We start from the raw sequence: 18051 nt of genomic DNA, 5'->3' as shown, positions 1-18051 counted from the left end.
GGGGTACTGCTCTCACCAACCCAGGACTGAACTCCGACATTCATGTGGGGACATTTAACATTTGCAACACACCCCACTCATCACATAGTCTCACTAGATCTCCACTCACCACAGGCCACACATGCGTCCAATACCCGCTGACCCACAACACATTGCAGAACCTCTCCATACTCTGTGTAGGCCTTAACAGAAGGCAGCCCAACATCAAACACAACACCTTTTTAACTACTTATAGCCCCACAGACTCATGTGTGCACATCAACTTCCACAGCCAATAGGGTGTCATAACCTTACTAACACACCAGTCATAGGCATTGACTCTGTAGGCGGTCAACACTGATGTCCCACTCAGCAGGTTACACAAGGCCATAGTCGCCATATGTCTGGCTGTCGGGTTACAGTATCACCGGCAATACAATCTATGCACCCATGCCACACCTCACCAGGTACAATTTGACTGTCATTCTCCATGTTAGTGTGACTTCCCTGAGGATGTAACTTCCTGGACTACATGTACAGGGGACATGCAATAGCTCTCTGGTCTTACTAGCCCAGAAAGGTATCGCCCAAGCCCCGGCGGAAGCATTCTCCCGCATTCATCCAGACTGATGTACTCACTCGTACAAGCGACTGAATGTTTCACTTCAACAGTTGCCTATCGCGCCTGCTGTCATTCCTGGCTATATCCAGTATCTGTGTGCTTTGAACAGACAATGGTCAACAAATAACAGCTTTGCATGCTTTGGCACAGATAACATGCACCTGTCAGCCACTGGGGAGTACAGATAACATGTAAAGGCTCTTGCTGCTCCTATACTGCCTGTCTTGGACAGTTTCCAATAACATTCACCACCAGAACAGGAACAGGCAAGCAAAAAACCTGGGGTACTGTTACTCACCGCTTGACATCTTCATCTCCTAATGCACTCAGGCGCAGGCACTCCTTATAACTGGACCACTCTCATATCTCTGCAGTGACTGGGACCTGCCTCTAGAGCTCGAGAGCAAACCTGCACTGACAGGTTACCGCTCAGACCACACCTTCAGTCATGCCTTAACCAGGACCGAACACTCATGGCGTAGGTAAAATCCATATTTCACAAGGATGCTACAATACCTCCAGGCTGGTTCCTTAGCACAATGCATCAGAGGTTATCCACGTGCAACTAACTGTGGCTAGAACTGCTATGCACATTGTAACGCTTGCTACAGATTCAACAACATACCCCACGGTTACCGGCCCTTATTTCTTGGCAGTGTACTGACAGTAGATGAGGTTCAGTGACAGGTACTACTGATGTGAGACTGACACTACCCCACACCCTTAACTGGGATGCCTACTCATGTACCGACACATTAGGCCAACGCTTTCTTGGAGTTCTATAACCTCCACACAGCTGGATCAACCCATACACACCACCTACCAAGACCAACAATATCCAAGACATGAGACATTACCACTAGGTCTTGTGACTGGTGGTGTTCCACACCTGGGGTTATCCCCTCATGCTGGTAGTTTTCCGAACATATGCTAATCAAGCCACATCCACATCCCGCACCACACCCTTTTGGGCAGGTGGGGGGAAAAATTGAAGGGGCATTACCCTTGGAAGGGGGGGAAACTTTAAAAATTGATGGAGACAGGTCACAGTATCACAGAGATGTACAGAGATACAGCTGCACATGCATTTGTATTAAATCTAGTACATATGAACAGTTATCTTTGCAAATCATCATGACACTGACACAACTGACATGTTTGTGTCACACACATGTAACACCCGTTGTGCATTGGATATCATCACCATATATGTGTGTCACCTCATTACATTGCTCATACTTGATGTGAATGCTGTCTTGATGTGTGCATGTCTGTTTGCCTGTACTGGTGTTCTTACCTATCAGCACATGCCTGGATGTGTCCACAGTAATGCTGTTGACCTTGATGCTGTGTATATGTCACATATCAACACATACACTGCCTTAACGGACATGAGCAGTGACAATGCACACGGAAACCATTGCATGCATGTGTTTTGCCATATACATCTACACGGCATTGTACAGCAGATCAACATCCTGCCACGTATCGCCTGTGTTGCACATGTGATACCCATGGGACAATGGCTAGCCAGACGTTATTCACAGGGATGGTTATCAACCATGGAATGTACGGGCAAGGTTTAATAGCTGTATCCAACAGCCATTTTGCCACCGCCAGGTGCATCAGTGCCACATTACTGATCCAGACAGTTAATGATACATCTACCATTTGGTCATCGCACCATGTTTGACAGAGATGACATGTGCAGCTTTTATGGACAGGGTTGCATGGTATGGTAGGGGTATGTAACATGTATGGCACATGGATCTGTCCAGCATGTGGTGATCATTGTAGTAGGACGGTGGCTGTCCATGACGTATGTCTTTCAGATCAGGATATGTACGTGTAGTATGTCCAACATCACAGTGTAGCACATGTCTTTATGCAAGGTAGCCAGCATGCTGCATAGTGGAGGTGAGGATTGTGAAGGCTGGTATCACCAATCCACGCATGGCCAATACCCCTGAAAGGTGATATGTGATCTGATATTGGTCACCCGAGTGCTGAGTATGCCAGCACAATGATCTCAATGCTCATGGATGGCACCCTGTCATGACATGGGTGCCTCGTATGACTATCTAATAGGCCTGGAGACATCACCAGCTTAGGGAGGTGAACTGCACAGCACCATCCCTTACACACAGTGTCCATAATGTTGACCGCTGCCTAGGTGGTAGTTAATGGGTACAGGATTATTCACCTAGCGGTGACAATGCTATTATCGGCTGTCAGATTGTGCACATATGTCACGCACCTCACCCACAAAGCCCATTCTGTATGTTGTCCACAACACTGAGACAGCTTATGCTCCTAGGTCATGGCCATTCAAATCCTTACATACACAGATGCCTCCCATTTGTCTGTGTGGTATGGGCTACAATGAGGGGGGAGTACAAAACATTAACCCTGTTTTACTGTAGCTGCCACTGGTGTGATATGCACATGTCACTCAGACACCTTTTGTAGTGTTGCTTCTGTCAACAGGCCACTGGTAGACCACTTCTGTGACATACGACGGTACATCTAGTATACTCAGTGTAGCTGGAACACAGTATGGGTGATGTCCTATGACCTGTCACAGGTATGCTATGCAGTGTGAAATCATCCGTACTGTCATCTACATCTCTACTGCTAACATCTACGTGGATAAAGGTTCATAGACCTGCAGACCATACTCAGCAGGGTAATAGTGCAGTGCCTCCAATTATGACTGGCGTCTCCTCTTGTGGGTTGCAGTGGGTTTATATTATCCATCACCCTATCTGTATTGCCTATTCATGCTCAGGACTTGTTCAGAACATGTAAGCACTTCATGAGGTACTTATTACTATAGCACACATTCCAACTCATTTCTTACAGGTACACTGTCTGTCCTTACATTTCCAGCTTGCTTACAGTACAACAGCTGTTGTACACACGTAACTCACATATCTTGTGAGACATGGTTGAATATACAGGCATGTCCAAGTGTCACTTACCAGTGTTATTGCCTGTCTATATGATGAATATGGCAAACATGAGGCAATAGAGCAAATTTCTCATGTACACAGTCAGTGCTCACCTCCCAACATATGAAACTACAGCCTGTGGGAGATGCACATATGTAGCCATGCCGGGGGTAATGTTCTCACCAACCCAGACTGAACCTGACATTCATGTGGGGACATTTAACATTTGCAACACACCCCACTCATCACATAGTCTCACTAGATCTCCACCACCACAGGCCACACATAGTATGACTACAACATTTGCAGAACCTCTCCATACTCTGTGTAGGCAACAAAGGCAGCCCACATCAAACACAACACCAACTACTTATAGCCCACAGACTCATGTGTGCACATCAACTATAGCCAATAGGGTGTCATAACCTACACAACACACCAGTCATAGGTGACTCTGTAGGCGGTCACACTGATGTCCTACTCAGCAGGCTACACAAGGCGATAGTCGCTTACATCTGGCTGTCGGGTTACAGTATCCGCAACATAACCTATGCACCCATGCCACACCTCACCAGGTACGATTTGACTGTCATTCTCCATGTTAGTGTGACTTCCCTGAGATGAAACTTCCTGGACTACATGTACAGGGACATGCAATAGCTCTCCGGTCTTGTAGCCCAGAAGGTATCGCCCAAGCCCTGAGAAGCATTCTGCATTCATCCAGACTGATACCACTGTACAAGGACTGAATGTTTCACTTCAACAGTTGCCTATGCATCTGCTGTCATTCCACTGGCATCCAGTATCTGTGTGCTTTGAATGACATGGTCAACAAAACACGATGCTTTGGCACAGATAACATGCACCTGTCAGCCCTGGGAGTACAGATAACATGTAAGGCTCTTGCTGCTCCTATACTGCCTGTCTTGGACAGTTTCCAATAACATTCACCACCAGAACAGGAACAGGCAAGCAAAACCTGGGGTACTGTTACTCACTGCTTGACATCTTCATCTCTAATGCACTCAGGCGAGGCACTCCTTATAATGGACCACTTCGATATCTCTGCAGTGACTGGGACCTGCCTCTAGGCTCCGGAGAGCAAACCTGCACTGACAGGTTACACGCAGACCACACCTTTCAGTCATGTAACCAGGACCGGAACACCCATGGCGTAGGTGTGTCCATATTTCACAAGGATGTACACACCTCCAGGCTGGTTCCTTAGCACAATGCATCAGAGGTTATCCACGTGCAACTAACTGTGGCTAGAACTGCTATGCACATTGTAACTTGCTACAGATTCAACAACATACCCCACGGTTACCGGCCCTTATTTCTTGGTGTACTGGACAGTAGGGTTCAGACAGGTACTACTGATGTGAGACTGACACTACCCCACACTTAACTGGGATGCCTACTCATGTACCGACACATTAGGCCAACGCTTTCTGGGATTCATAACCTCCACACAGCTGGATCAACCCATACACACCACCACCAAGACCAACAATATCCAAGACATGGACATTACCAAGATGTGACTGGTGTTCCACACCTGGGGTTATCCCCTCATTGGTAGTTTCCGAACATATGCTAATCAAGCTTGTTATCCACATCCCGGCACCACACCCTTCACAGAATACACAGTAGAAGATTTCTACAATGCCTACATCAGACATCTTATGACAGCAGTAGTAAACATCATGACACCCGTGCAGATGGACAATGCACTTACAAATGCTGAAACATACACCAGTGCACTTCATTAGCACTTACACAACTGCATGGATCATGCTATCCCAAACAGAGCCATGATGGTACCCACCAGATAACGGATGCCACTCTGGGGGTCCGGTTCCATGCACATAATGTACAACAGAAGGTGGTGGCTGTTGCAAAGTGGAGTACAAACCCCTGGGTGGGGTAGCTCACTGGTCAGCCTCAGTAGGAATCTGGGATCCTTTATCACATCCTCCAAAGCTAGCTACGTAAACATTACTGCAACACATTCCAAGGACTACCACAAAGCATTATGGAGGTATATCAGTACTCAATGGCAATAACCACATCTGCTCTGACATACAACGGTTAGGCAGGAACATTATAGACCGACTGCTATTGGCAACATCCTGGCAGATAGGTTCAATGCTAACTTTACACCCTCTCACTCCCTACAGGGCCAAAATCCATACAGGAACAATGCAGAGTCCCTGTGGTCACAACTACGCAGTTCCAATCTGCACTCTCTAAGGCCTGGAACACAGCCTCCATGTGACCGTCCAACATCCCAGGCTGTGATTTACACAAACCTCAGAATGACATGGCTCCCCACTGGACCACCAGATTCAGTAATACCCTTGTATCAGACATTGTGGCCCCTGAATGGTGCACAGCAACAGTCATCACACTCCACACAGGTGGCACCACAATGAACCACAGGGACTATTGCCCTATATGCCCGACTGGACTATTCTGCAAGGCTATGGGGTACATCATCATGGAAGTCATTCACAGAGACATTGGTGGCCTCCAGACCTTTGATGCCACCCGGGTTGGATTTGTTCGGGCCAGACCACGGCTCCTACACCTGGTGGACTCCTTTGATACAGTTAACAGGGTAGTTGATGAGGGTAAGGGGGTCCACACAGCCTACATTGTCCTCTCATTGGCTTTCAGCACCGTTCTCCATTCTGGTATTGACAACATACACATCCACCTGTACATCGATCCTACATCTCAGGATGTTATGCAAAGTGGCTCACGGACAGGACCCACACAATGAGGGTAGCGTACCGTGATGCCTACAGTAATTCAGTTACTCTTGGCGTATCACAGTCCTCGGTCATAGGGCCCCTCATGTTCGGTATATGCTTCCCTGAGGTACAGGCTAGCACAGAGGGACTTTCCCTGAATAGGTTTCCAGATGACTGCAAACAAGGAGCCATGATTGATCCACCAGCTGATACAGACACCCTCCATATGGGTGTCACTGTGACGGATACCTGATGTCAATAACATGGCCTCAAGCTGCATAACACAAGGTGCATAGACATCGCCTTTGGATTACACCACTCACCCACTGACTGTCACATAGGTGGTAGTCCCCTACATACATGTGACATTATACGGGATCTTAGTACACACGTATATAGCACCCACTCCTTTGATAACCATATTGCCAATGTGGCGTGGATATCCTTCTACGTGACCACCCTTATCTGTAATGGGTTTGTAGCTGGAACAAAGGCACCCATTGTACCTCTATACTCCTGATGTATGACACACATTCAGGGGTACAACTCCCCTTTTGGGGTGTACCTTATGGAACAGCAATGCCTCTACATACCACAATATTAACACACCATGAGGATTATTGACCTCTGAAGGATGACGTATGCGGCACAACTACAGACACCACGACTGTACACATTTGCATACTGCATACTCAGGGGTGACCTCTGCTGAACATACAGGGCCCATATCCACAACAATATTTATGGATATACTCCACATAAGCAACATAAGCAAAGGCCACTGACAGCAACATGCTCATGGATATGTGCACAAATGCAATGATGAGTGGGACGTGCTTGAGGGATACATTCCTGAACCAGACACTCACCATGCTTTGGAACATGATTCCTATGTACATCAAGCAGGGACTCTCACTAGCATTCTTCATGAGATACCTCGATGGATGGATGGGAGACACACATGTACACCAGGGATCACTGCAGTGGCTGTACTGTACACAGGTGCAGGTAACACATGGCTCTGCTGTTCACAGACAGGACATTACCCTAGGGAGGTGCCGCCTGTAAAAACACTGTCATTGGGCTTACACATGGACGTGGCCAGACAGCATAGTACTCACTATGAACCTGTGAAGCTATTACATGTCCTTTGTGCATGGATAATTGAGTATCTCTTCCATTTCAGTTAGCTATCGTGCTGTTACAGTGTCCCGTGACTACAAGCCATATGTATCCTGTTATTGTGTATTCTACATGCCAATAAACGATACCCTTTGTTTGCATGATATAACAGTCATGCTGTGTAAAATATCTGACATATCTACCTACAATACTGTACATTACACATATTTTAAACATTATGCAATATACTTGCACAGCAGGACCACCCTAGGCATGTTATTCTCAATATATGCCCTTACACATGCCTACTGTGACAGTATATCGACATATACTATCCCCTGCTATGGCATGTACATGTTGGATAAACCCTACCACTGACGGCGGGTGGTGTGGAATTGTTGTGTTTAAAGCCCTCATGTAGCATCCCTTGTGGTTTATGAGATGTTTGCCTTGTGGCCCACAGCAGGACACACAATTTCTACAAGAGTTACTATGCTCAACAAGACATCACTACATAATACCTTTTCCCACTTTATGCATTGCATACACTTTAGTTACTACAAAACAGGCTCTACATACACTGACATACTGAGTGTTCTACATACCTTGTTTCCGAGTCTTCATAAAATATCTCTCTTACACCTTTACTGTTTAAACGGTTCTATGGTATGAGTTACGGTTTGAATGTATGGCAAGGCATCCTTATATACATCGATACCTGTAACATGTGGTATCCTGCCAACTATTGGTGTTCCTGAGTAAATTATTACATGCACATCAGCTGTGCCGCTACTCCATTCGCAAATTATGTGGCAACAGTGGGGTATAATTGAATTCTCCACTTGGGCATTGCCAATTTGCAGTACCTTCGGGGAGACGGCCTCTATGTGTTTTGTTGTGAGGAATTGCAACTGCTATTTGGAGAGACAAGGATATTTTGAATTTATGCCCCCCGTGGATTGTGTGTGATGGCTAGAGTATGTGGTTCTACATGTGAGTGTACCTGTTATCTCAACCGTCTGATAAGGGACTACTGCAAATAAAACCTGTAACATCGCCGTCTGTTCCATTATACAACAGCTACGATTTCACATGGTGCCATTACAAATGTGTCTCTCACAAGGTATGTTAATGGTTCTGCAGATGTAATTGAGTGACTGGATGTTTGTGATGTTATTACAGTCTGTATTGCAATTGTTTCGGATGTGGGGAAGATGTAGGTGGGTGTACATAGCATATACAGGTTTGTGGGGACTGCATTTCTACATATTTCATATATGTGTGTGGGCTCCTTCCCTAATTGAAGACCTATCATTTAGTAGACTGAGAAACTATGGTTGTCACGGGCTTATACATTGAGCCATTGTTAGTTGGTTTCTATATAGCATGCAGGTGAGGTTGATACTTCAATACCTCTGGAAATACATTGATATGTAAGGGAATGTTACTAAATGACAGCTGTCTCGTGTATTTCTGTCACAGATATTTGCACTTATTGCAGTTGTGTTGGTGACTGAACCTCTTTGGCATGGGTTGCCACCTTTTCAAATGGCTATAGTGGGACATTTGCAGGACACACATCGTTGTTTCCAAGTCGACACATACCCACAGTCAGTACACAGGATAGAACATACTTTTATCCTGAATACATACTTATTCTTGAAGCACTTTAGCTACTTATGTTTCATGTAACATCTATGTATTTTAGATACAGGAATAACTATTTAATGCAACTATTACATAATATATGGGACATAATTATGTCCTACAATCTCAGACATTTGCCCTTTTTAATGTTTTTGTCAGGACACAACTGCCCAGGGAGGGGATGTCCCTCTTAAAGTGGGACAGGTGGTAAGCGTATGCCTATGGCCAGCTATGACCACACCTACCATACTGATCTACCTCTGAGTTAGCACTAACAGACACACGATGCAAACACACACACACACACACACACACACATTACAGTCCCACAGAAATGCACACAGCACCCTCAACATACACATACACAGACTACAGCAATCACATACACAGTTGAACACAGTACCTACCTGGACCGCAGCACCGCAGCGATAACTACATGTCCCTTAACATCATGATAATATTACTCTCGGTTCTAGTGTTCCAGTACTGTGGTCTTTCGGTTTTGCAGCCTCATGATTACGTGTGTCGGTATGTGACACATTCGATAGTTGGCAGTATCCTATTTATTTGTACCTCCATGGTTGTGTACATGTCATTGACCTATCTATATATTTGCAGATATAGGTGAATACGTATATATCAACTTATATCTCTCTATCACCCTTTATATATATATATATACATATATATATATATATATATATATATATATATATATATATATATATAGAGAGAGAGAGAGAGGGAGAACACACCTTTTGTTGTGTACATGTCAGTGTATACTGTTTCCTGGACTCCGCACATTTGTGTTTTAACCTGTCACAATACACACCTCCCATTGGTACATCTCGGGTAGCTTAGTGTTAGGTGATTGTGTACATGATTGCGTGTTCTACTCCTGGCAGTGGTCGTTTTACCCTTCTGAGCAGGCACTATTAGTACAGGGGTGAATAATGCTAGTTTCACCTGTTCTGGACATCGTTGACCGTGATCTGCAAGATATTCAGAAAAGCTTAGCCCTGTTTCACGCATATCTGTATATTCATGTTTAAACAATGCTTACCAGCACTTGCCAATGCATAATCCCACTGACATGTGCTAAACCTGATCTGATGACCTGCATCTAACATCCATTATTCGTGCCTTCGGGATTACGTAACGTCCTTTGCAGGACGTGGGACCGGGAACATGCACGACAGTCAGTGCATTCACCACTTGGGCATCTGAGATTTGTACACGTGTTATGGTGTTTTGTATGTGGACTGTACTACGGCTGTTACTCCATACTGCAATCAAATGTATATGGATGAGACCTATTAATGGTATGTCCAAGTGATGCTTAATGGATTTGCTCCAGCATTGGTAATGTATGTCACAGTGAGCCACACACTATAATATGCTACACCTTCACACAACCATAGATGGAGCATGCTGGGGTGACAGATACCTGTCATGGATACTCCCCATGCTTTGCCACTACATCCCTGATTACATTATATGGAGCCCCTCATTAACACACCAGGTAAGCCATGCAGAGTGTGTGGGGAACAGTGATTACACACATGGATACCGCAATTGCCTCTGCTCCACTGAGGGACAGTTGGTTAATCGATGTGGTGGCGACAGCAGACACTGTTTGCCTCGATTGATGAATGGCCTCTGACAATCGGGCATGTACCTACCAATGTACCTAGGAACCTATACACACAGTATCAACATATGCTGTTAGGTGCGTGTACTGTTCAGGTGTTGACATTCCTTGTTCCAATAGCTGTTGTGTGTGCAATGGTTGAGGGCTGCCTATGTAGGATTCACACAGTAGGCCACCTATACATTACACGTTACAGGTGGTCACGTGTGTGTGCCATCCAGTTTACTGTGTGTGCAGGTGGAGAAGTGTGTCAGTCCGTAGGGGCCTACACTGTCAGTGTATGTGCTATACGTTCCCTCTTTGCCAAGGCGTGGGCATATTGGGCACGCCTCCGTCTGCCTACTGGGGCTGGCACAGGGTGTTCGTGGTCTGAATCCCTCTGTGCCTGTGATGGCCTTGGCAATTGCAGTGGGCTGTGAGAGCCTTCCCCATTATGTCTCTGCTGCAGCTGTTTCCACAGGATCATATTATGTAGCATGGCACATACTATAAAGATGTGGGCACACGTGCCTGGAGTGTACTGCAAGGCTCCACCAGATATGTCCAAGCAACGGAAACGTGATTTCAGCATCCCAAACACATGCTCTATGATGATTCTGGTTTGTGTGTGTGCCTCATTATGGCTTTCTTGCATGGGTGTGTGTGCATTTCTGATGGGAGTCATCATCCACAGCTCCAGTGCATAGCCAGCATCCCCCACAAGGTGGCCATGTGGGATTTCCCCCCTGACAAATACCTGATAGAGCTGTGAGGCATGCCAGATGTGGGAGTCATGGTAGCTTCCAGGGCTGCCGGCACACACATCCATAATAATGCCCTAGGCATTGCACACAACCTGGCAGTTGATGGAGTGGTATCCCTTGCGGTTTATGTAGCACCTATCATGCTCACCGGGTGGTGACTTGATATGTATATGGGTGCAGTCTATCGCACCCAGTACCTCTGGGTAGTGTGCCACCTGGTGGAAGAGACACATATTGCTGGCCAACTCCTCCTGAGTTCGGGGGAAGCATATATGCTCATTGGCATGTGGTAACATAGCATCCAGGAACTGGTGTAGTACCCTGAATGCTGATGCCTGTGAGATCCCCATTATATCTCCAGTTGGCCTTTGAAAGGTACCTGTGGCTAGTATTCGCAAGCTTACACATACCTTCGTGTCCACTGGGATGGGTTCCCCTCTGTTGTTTCTGGATCTCAGGCATGGCCGGCACAGTTCAACTGTCTGCTGTAGGATATCCCTGTCCACCCTGTAACACTCTACTATCTCCAGATCATGTAGCCCCTGGTAGGTTACCCTTGGTCTGAACACTCTTCACCTCCTCTGGAGCCTGCGGTGGTTGTCAGCATCATCCTTCACACCTTCAGTCTCTAACACATGATGATGAATCACAGCTATGGCAGCTCCCAACATGTACATTGTAAAAGTACCCCATCTGTTTACACCGATGGTGCAGTGTTTGGGAATACACAGGTGTGTGTGAGGTGCCTTCACACTTTATACTATTGTGCTGTGAACACTGATGATGTCATAGGGTGTGTATATACCATCGGAGCTACAGGGTATCTTATGTGTTTTACCACAGGTACTGCTATTGTGGTGCCTTTGGTGTTGAATTACATTTGACTGCCGTGGATTACCTCTTGCCCTTCCCTTAATATTTCTTGACGTTTCCCCTCCCATTTTCTGGCATGCATCCAGCAGCCTGCTTTCATTTGTACTTTCCTAAACCTGGCTTATCTTACGACATGTGTTCTATGGCCGATCTACTGCAGGTTTGCTTTACTCTGCTATGACAGTTCTCTTTTCTTTGCAATCTGACACCTCCCCTATCCTGTTCTGCAGGTTGCTGCGAGCAGACTTGTTAGCTGCCATCGATTGCCCACTGTGAGTTAATAGGTGTTAATTGCTCGGTTGTACTCCAATTACCCTACTGCAGCATTTCCTTATTTTCTTCTCCTAACCTTCCTGTTTGAGCTATGGTGCACGGCGCATGCGTCCGCTTACCGGGTTTCGGGCATGTTTTCATCTGTGTACACATGTGCTTTTGGGCACCATATGTGCTCTCAGCTAAACAATGCTATACCTACATCCCCACCCCTATCCTGCGGCTTTGCTTAGCAATGGGCAGGCCGTATTTGCATTGCTCCAATGTGCTTACAGCTACGGTGGCACACCCCACTGCTGATGTCATGTATACCTCCAAACCACTCCTCGGTGTTGTAGTGCTGTGCCGTATGGTACATCCTTAGTCCGGCGGGACGTTTGCGATTCACTATTACTTGCCTCATTCGCATTGCATTGACTACTAATTCATAGTTACCATGCCGAACACTGTCACAGTCCCTTAGCAGCCCTTGTAGCTTGGTTGTGGTGTACCATGCATACCATTGAGTATTATGGTGAAATCATGATTTGTATTACATTGCGATTTTATGACATTTGTGTATATTTTCCTTGTGTTCCCATTTGCGCACACATGCCCTGCGGTTGTACTTTGTGTTACTGTGGACATGACATTAAATGTTTTTTAGGTGTTGTGCATCATTTCTTATGCCATTGGCTGTATATTTAGCCATTGGCATATGTTAACTTAGTAATACATGAGTCTGGTCCGCTTTCATAGCTCCGATGTTCTGTTTGGCAAAATGTAAACCATTTTTTTTGTGGTTTACATTTCTGTGGGCTTACGCTATGCCTGCACCACTTCATGAATCGCTATGTACCTTCATTTGCATGGTGCAGTACTGCGTATGGGGTGATTAGCATACCTGTGCCGAGGGCTGCGCAGATGCACATGGAATTGGATCATACCTGAATCGCTCGGCTGCCATATTTGGCGTTATACCACCTACCCTATGCCTGGCGCAAGCTTCATGAATCCTGGGGCAAGTCTTTTTATAAAATCTACAAAAAAATGCTGTTATTGTTCCTTTTGACCAATGTCTTCTGAAGTGTGATTGTATTACAGCTCTGTGACTATATTACCTTACATATGTCTATTAAACAGTATTCATGGAGACCAGAAAGGATTTTTTCAGAATGTACAAATAAAACAGAAGAATAATTCTCTGTACAAAGCACAGTCAGTTTAATTTGTTGCCTTGCTAAAGAGAAAACATTCAATGATGTTTATTATTTTACTTATTTTTGTTAACTGTGAAGATGGACAGTTTTCTGGTCGTTTTTCCAAGCCCTGGCTCTGGCAAGCCAGGACCCAGGCCAAATGGCAAGGATAATACAGATAATAGCCAAAAATACAGTATGGCATAATTAGTTATTACAAAAAAATAAGGAATTCAGTAGAATAGCATATCCATTCATCCATCTACAACTCCTTTTTCCCATTTTTGCATGTGGTTAGGGTGTCACTTCAAAAGTGAGAATCATCTAAAGCCAATGTTTGCACAACCAGGTCACTAGCCCTGCAGTGCTTGTTCTTCCATAACACACGCACTCACACCTACAGCCAATTTAGATAGTCCATCCCATATATTAATGGAATATGTCATAGACTAAATGGTTCATAGGTTAGTACTAAGCTAACTGCCCTTGCAAGCCATTTTAAGCCTAGCCAATTATCCCTTGTGAGATTCAAACCCTGTAACTTGTGTTTGTAAGGCAAACACCTTAACCATTAGGCCACCCTCGCATTATAATCCAAACTTTAGGAGAGACGATAAGAACATTACAAACTGCAACTGATCCAAATATAAAAAAATTGTTTAGGTGGTAAAGTACTGTAACCAATGTAGCATGCATTGCAAACTTAATGGACTATTATTTCCAATATGTATACAATGAGTCCCCTACAAAATTTTGAAGCTTAAAACTCGAAATTCATATGTTCGAAGACCATATGATCAAAGTTTTAAAACTTTGAAATTGTGAATGGAGATCGGGATTCAGCTCAGAATGGTAGATTTCCCTTTTCCTCACTATAGTGCGATCTCAGAGTTGGTATATTTAAGTAGCGAGGGTGTGGGGGTGCAGGGGGGGCTTGCCCCCTTGCAAAAACATGTTTTTTGATGTGTTGACTGCTTTTTTGTGGGGGTCTTAATTTCGAGATTCCAAGATCTCAAAGTTCTGAATTCGATATCCTAAACCTCGGGATTTTGATGTTTTGAAATTAAGAAGTGAATCCGTATAAAACATATTTACAAGATATTACAATGAGTCAATAACAACAAAATCTGCAATTTTTGAAGACAGATTTGAGAAAAAAATCATGTGCTTGTGTGTAAGCCTTTGCCTATGACAGACAGAAAGAGATAATGCTTCAACTACATTTCATCTGACCTACATTTAATTAGTAGCTGAAAAGCTCAATAGTATAGGCAGGAAGGATGAATGTGCCATCCTGGGTTGAAGGGTTGGTAGATTGATAGATATTGAGGGACTTGTGCTGTGGCACTGCTGACAGAACTCTGCTGGAGAGCAGAGTCCTAGGCAGTGGGAGGCTGAGTCAGGAGGATATGGGAATGGCTAGCAAAGCTGGTGATGGTAGCACCTGCTAGATCATGCAAGGGAGAACATATGCACAGACTAATGGGGTGCAGGCCACCTGTGTGGTTATATGAGTACCTGTTACCAGATAGAGTGGGGTTTAGGTTCATAAAATAAAAAAAAATGTTGCTATTGCCAGGATGTTGATGACAGCAAAAAGAACCCTCATGGTTCTGGATGACAACCCTTTATAAGCTTGATGGTCAGAAGGCATAGAGACAGTAGTGTAGAAAGGGTAGGGCTAAGGGGGAAGCTGTCCCAGGTGCAAAGTGTTAGGGGGCACAAAAGAAAAATGCAGAAGTGCACTTCCTTTATTTGTATTTATTGTACCCATTGTTTTGCATGTATTGGCTGTAGGAAGCCAGTTGGTACAAACTTACTAATCAGCTTGGTAGAAAGAAAAGCAATTTTAATAGCTTAAAGAGTATATAATGCAATGTTATGCAGAATTTCTTTTTTTAAGTGGGGAAGCTATAGTTTTTTTTGTACAGTAATTTATATGTTAGTATAGTCAGCAAGATTGTTGCTCTAGCTGTTACAGCAACTGTTATACAGTGATGTTCTTGCTACTAGAGAGGTATTTGACTTGCAGTGCTTTATTCTCCTCTGTCTGGAGGATGACAATGCTGTGTTGGAAGAATAAAGCAGTTGTCAGCAATGAATTCTCAAGCCGAGGAAATAATACATTCATAGCTATAGCTCATTTGGCTTCCACTATGTGTAGGTGAACTATTTTCTGAGACTTAAATTTGCATGTAGGACCTTTTGCTCATAGTGCACTGTATGTCTGCAAAAAGAGATAAGGTAGGGACTGGGTTGCCAGTGGTATCTTTAATGGAAAATGTCTGTGCTGATGTGAGTCATTGTGAGGTTAGAAAATAATGATTATTATTTTATAGGTATTAATTGTTTGTTATATCTGGTAAGCCAATTTCAAACAGAGTAGAAGTCTGCTTGTAGTTGTTTAATTAAGCTGTTGGCAGATTTATTAGACTTAGTAATCACAATATCACCCAAATACGAGTATATACGTATAAAGCTCTTTGGCAAATCTATTCCTTTCTGCACAATGTTAGTTGTAAAAGTTATAGATTTAACAGCAGGGCTGAATGGTTTTCCTATACTGTTTTATTATTATTTATGAGTTGATGCAACTTAATACAGGTTCTAGACTGACTATCAAAAATGATCTTTGGGAAAAAGGTCTGGAACTCTGAAAAAATATTGCAACATGGATAACAGAAAAAACAAAGAAATACTCTAAAAATGGTCACTGTAGTAGAAGTTGTATTGCGCTGTTCCCCTGTTCCCCACATCACCAGTTGTTCAGTATACTGTGTATGAGGTGACTGCAGCTTGTGGAAAGCAGGACTTCTGAATCACAAATCACAGTTTCCCTTTCTAGGCTTCCCAAATACAGTCTCTTTAAAAAACAGAAACCCCTACTTCTTTATTAAACAATCACTACCTAGTAACTATTCTTAAAATTCTTTGCTGTTTCATTAAATATCCAACAATATTCCTCTTCTGTACAGAGTTTTTCTGATTTGACCAATCATGAGAGACTACTTCTAAGAACACATTTCATTTGGAACCCTTGCATTATATGGCAGCCTGCTGGTGGCATCAGTTGTGTCTTTATCATAGACTTCCTTTCTTTTCAAGAAGTAAAAAGATATTTATTATCTTATACAATAACCAGTCTTTTATCTTTAGGATAGAAGCTTCTTATTTCAAAGAAGCTCAAACATCTATTCTATAAGAACCAATTTAGCTATGATATACACACAACTGCTAAACAATTGCTCAGAGCAACTGATTTCTAAAGACTGCATTTTTTTTATTACAGCTGCTCACTGGTAGGCAAACACATTTTGGACACAAAATGCAGAATATTAGGAGAGCCACACTCAGAGAATAAAATGTTTGCCCATCATTTTACCTAAAATGTGAGATGACTTCAGTTACATTCATCATCAAGTAGAAAATAAATTAAATGCTACTACCAGAACAATGAATTCTGTAACGTTGTAACGCAATTAAAAATATTTTGTAGGTGGATTCACTACCATGTATCCCCAACATAAGGAGAGATGTCCCCCACAGCCACTGCTCCAACTTAGTAATGCTTGCTAACCCTAACCTGCCCCTAAACCTAATGAGTAGCTTACCTTACAAAATCCCTTTCCATAACATTATCACTACATAAGACAGCTCAGACACTCACCATGTGCACATACATATATACATACACACATACATGCACAATAAATCTATCCCCACACCTAACCCTCACCCTAATCCTAAAGTACTTACACTCGCACATACTCTAAATCAATCCTTTTATCTAACTCTTATGCTAACCTTAAAGCACTCACACTTGTAGAAAAATTCCCACCCCCAACACTTACCTTTGACAATCAACCAGAAGTCACTCAAAACAGTGATCGCATAATTGGCCCTTCACTCAACACACACTGCGAGTGTCGACCAAGCATACCTCTCAGCTGTCCAGATTTTTACAGAATATTTAAATATTTGCCTCATATTTTTGCTCTATTCCTCATAAAATTTGTGTATTTGGCCATATCATTGAGGACTGAAGTCAATAAATAATGACAGAAATTTGAGTTTCAGACTTCAGATCCTTCAGAAAAAAGCATACTAGTGCAAAACCTATTATTCTAGCAACTAAGTTTACAGAAGCAATATTTAAAATTTGTCCCTATTTTTAGGCCTTTGCCCTCCCACTGTTATTTCTGTCTTTGTCCAGATTTATAGTGCTAAGAAGATGAAAGGTGAGTGATCAAGTAATA

Source organism: Protopterus annectens, chromosome 3.part0, assembly GCF_019279795.1.
Source record: "Protopterus annectens isolate FY-2018-M chromosome 3.part0, PAN1.0, whole genome shotgun sequence".
Lineage (NCBI taxonomy): Eukaryota > Metazoa > Chordata > Ceratodontiformes > Protopteridae > Protopterus > Protopterus annectens.
Note: the sequence above shows the minus strand (reverse complement) of the source record.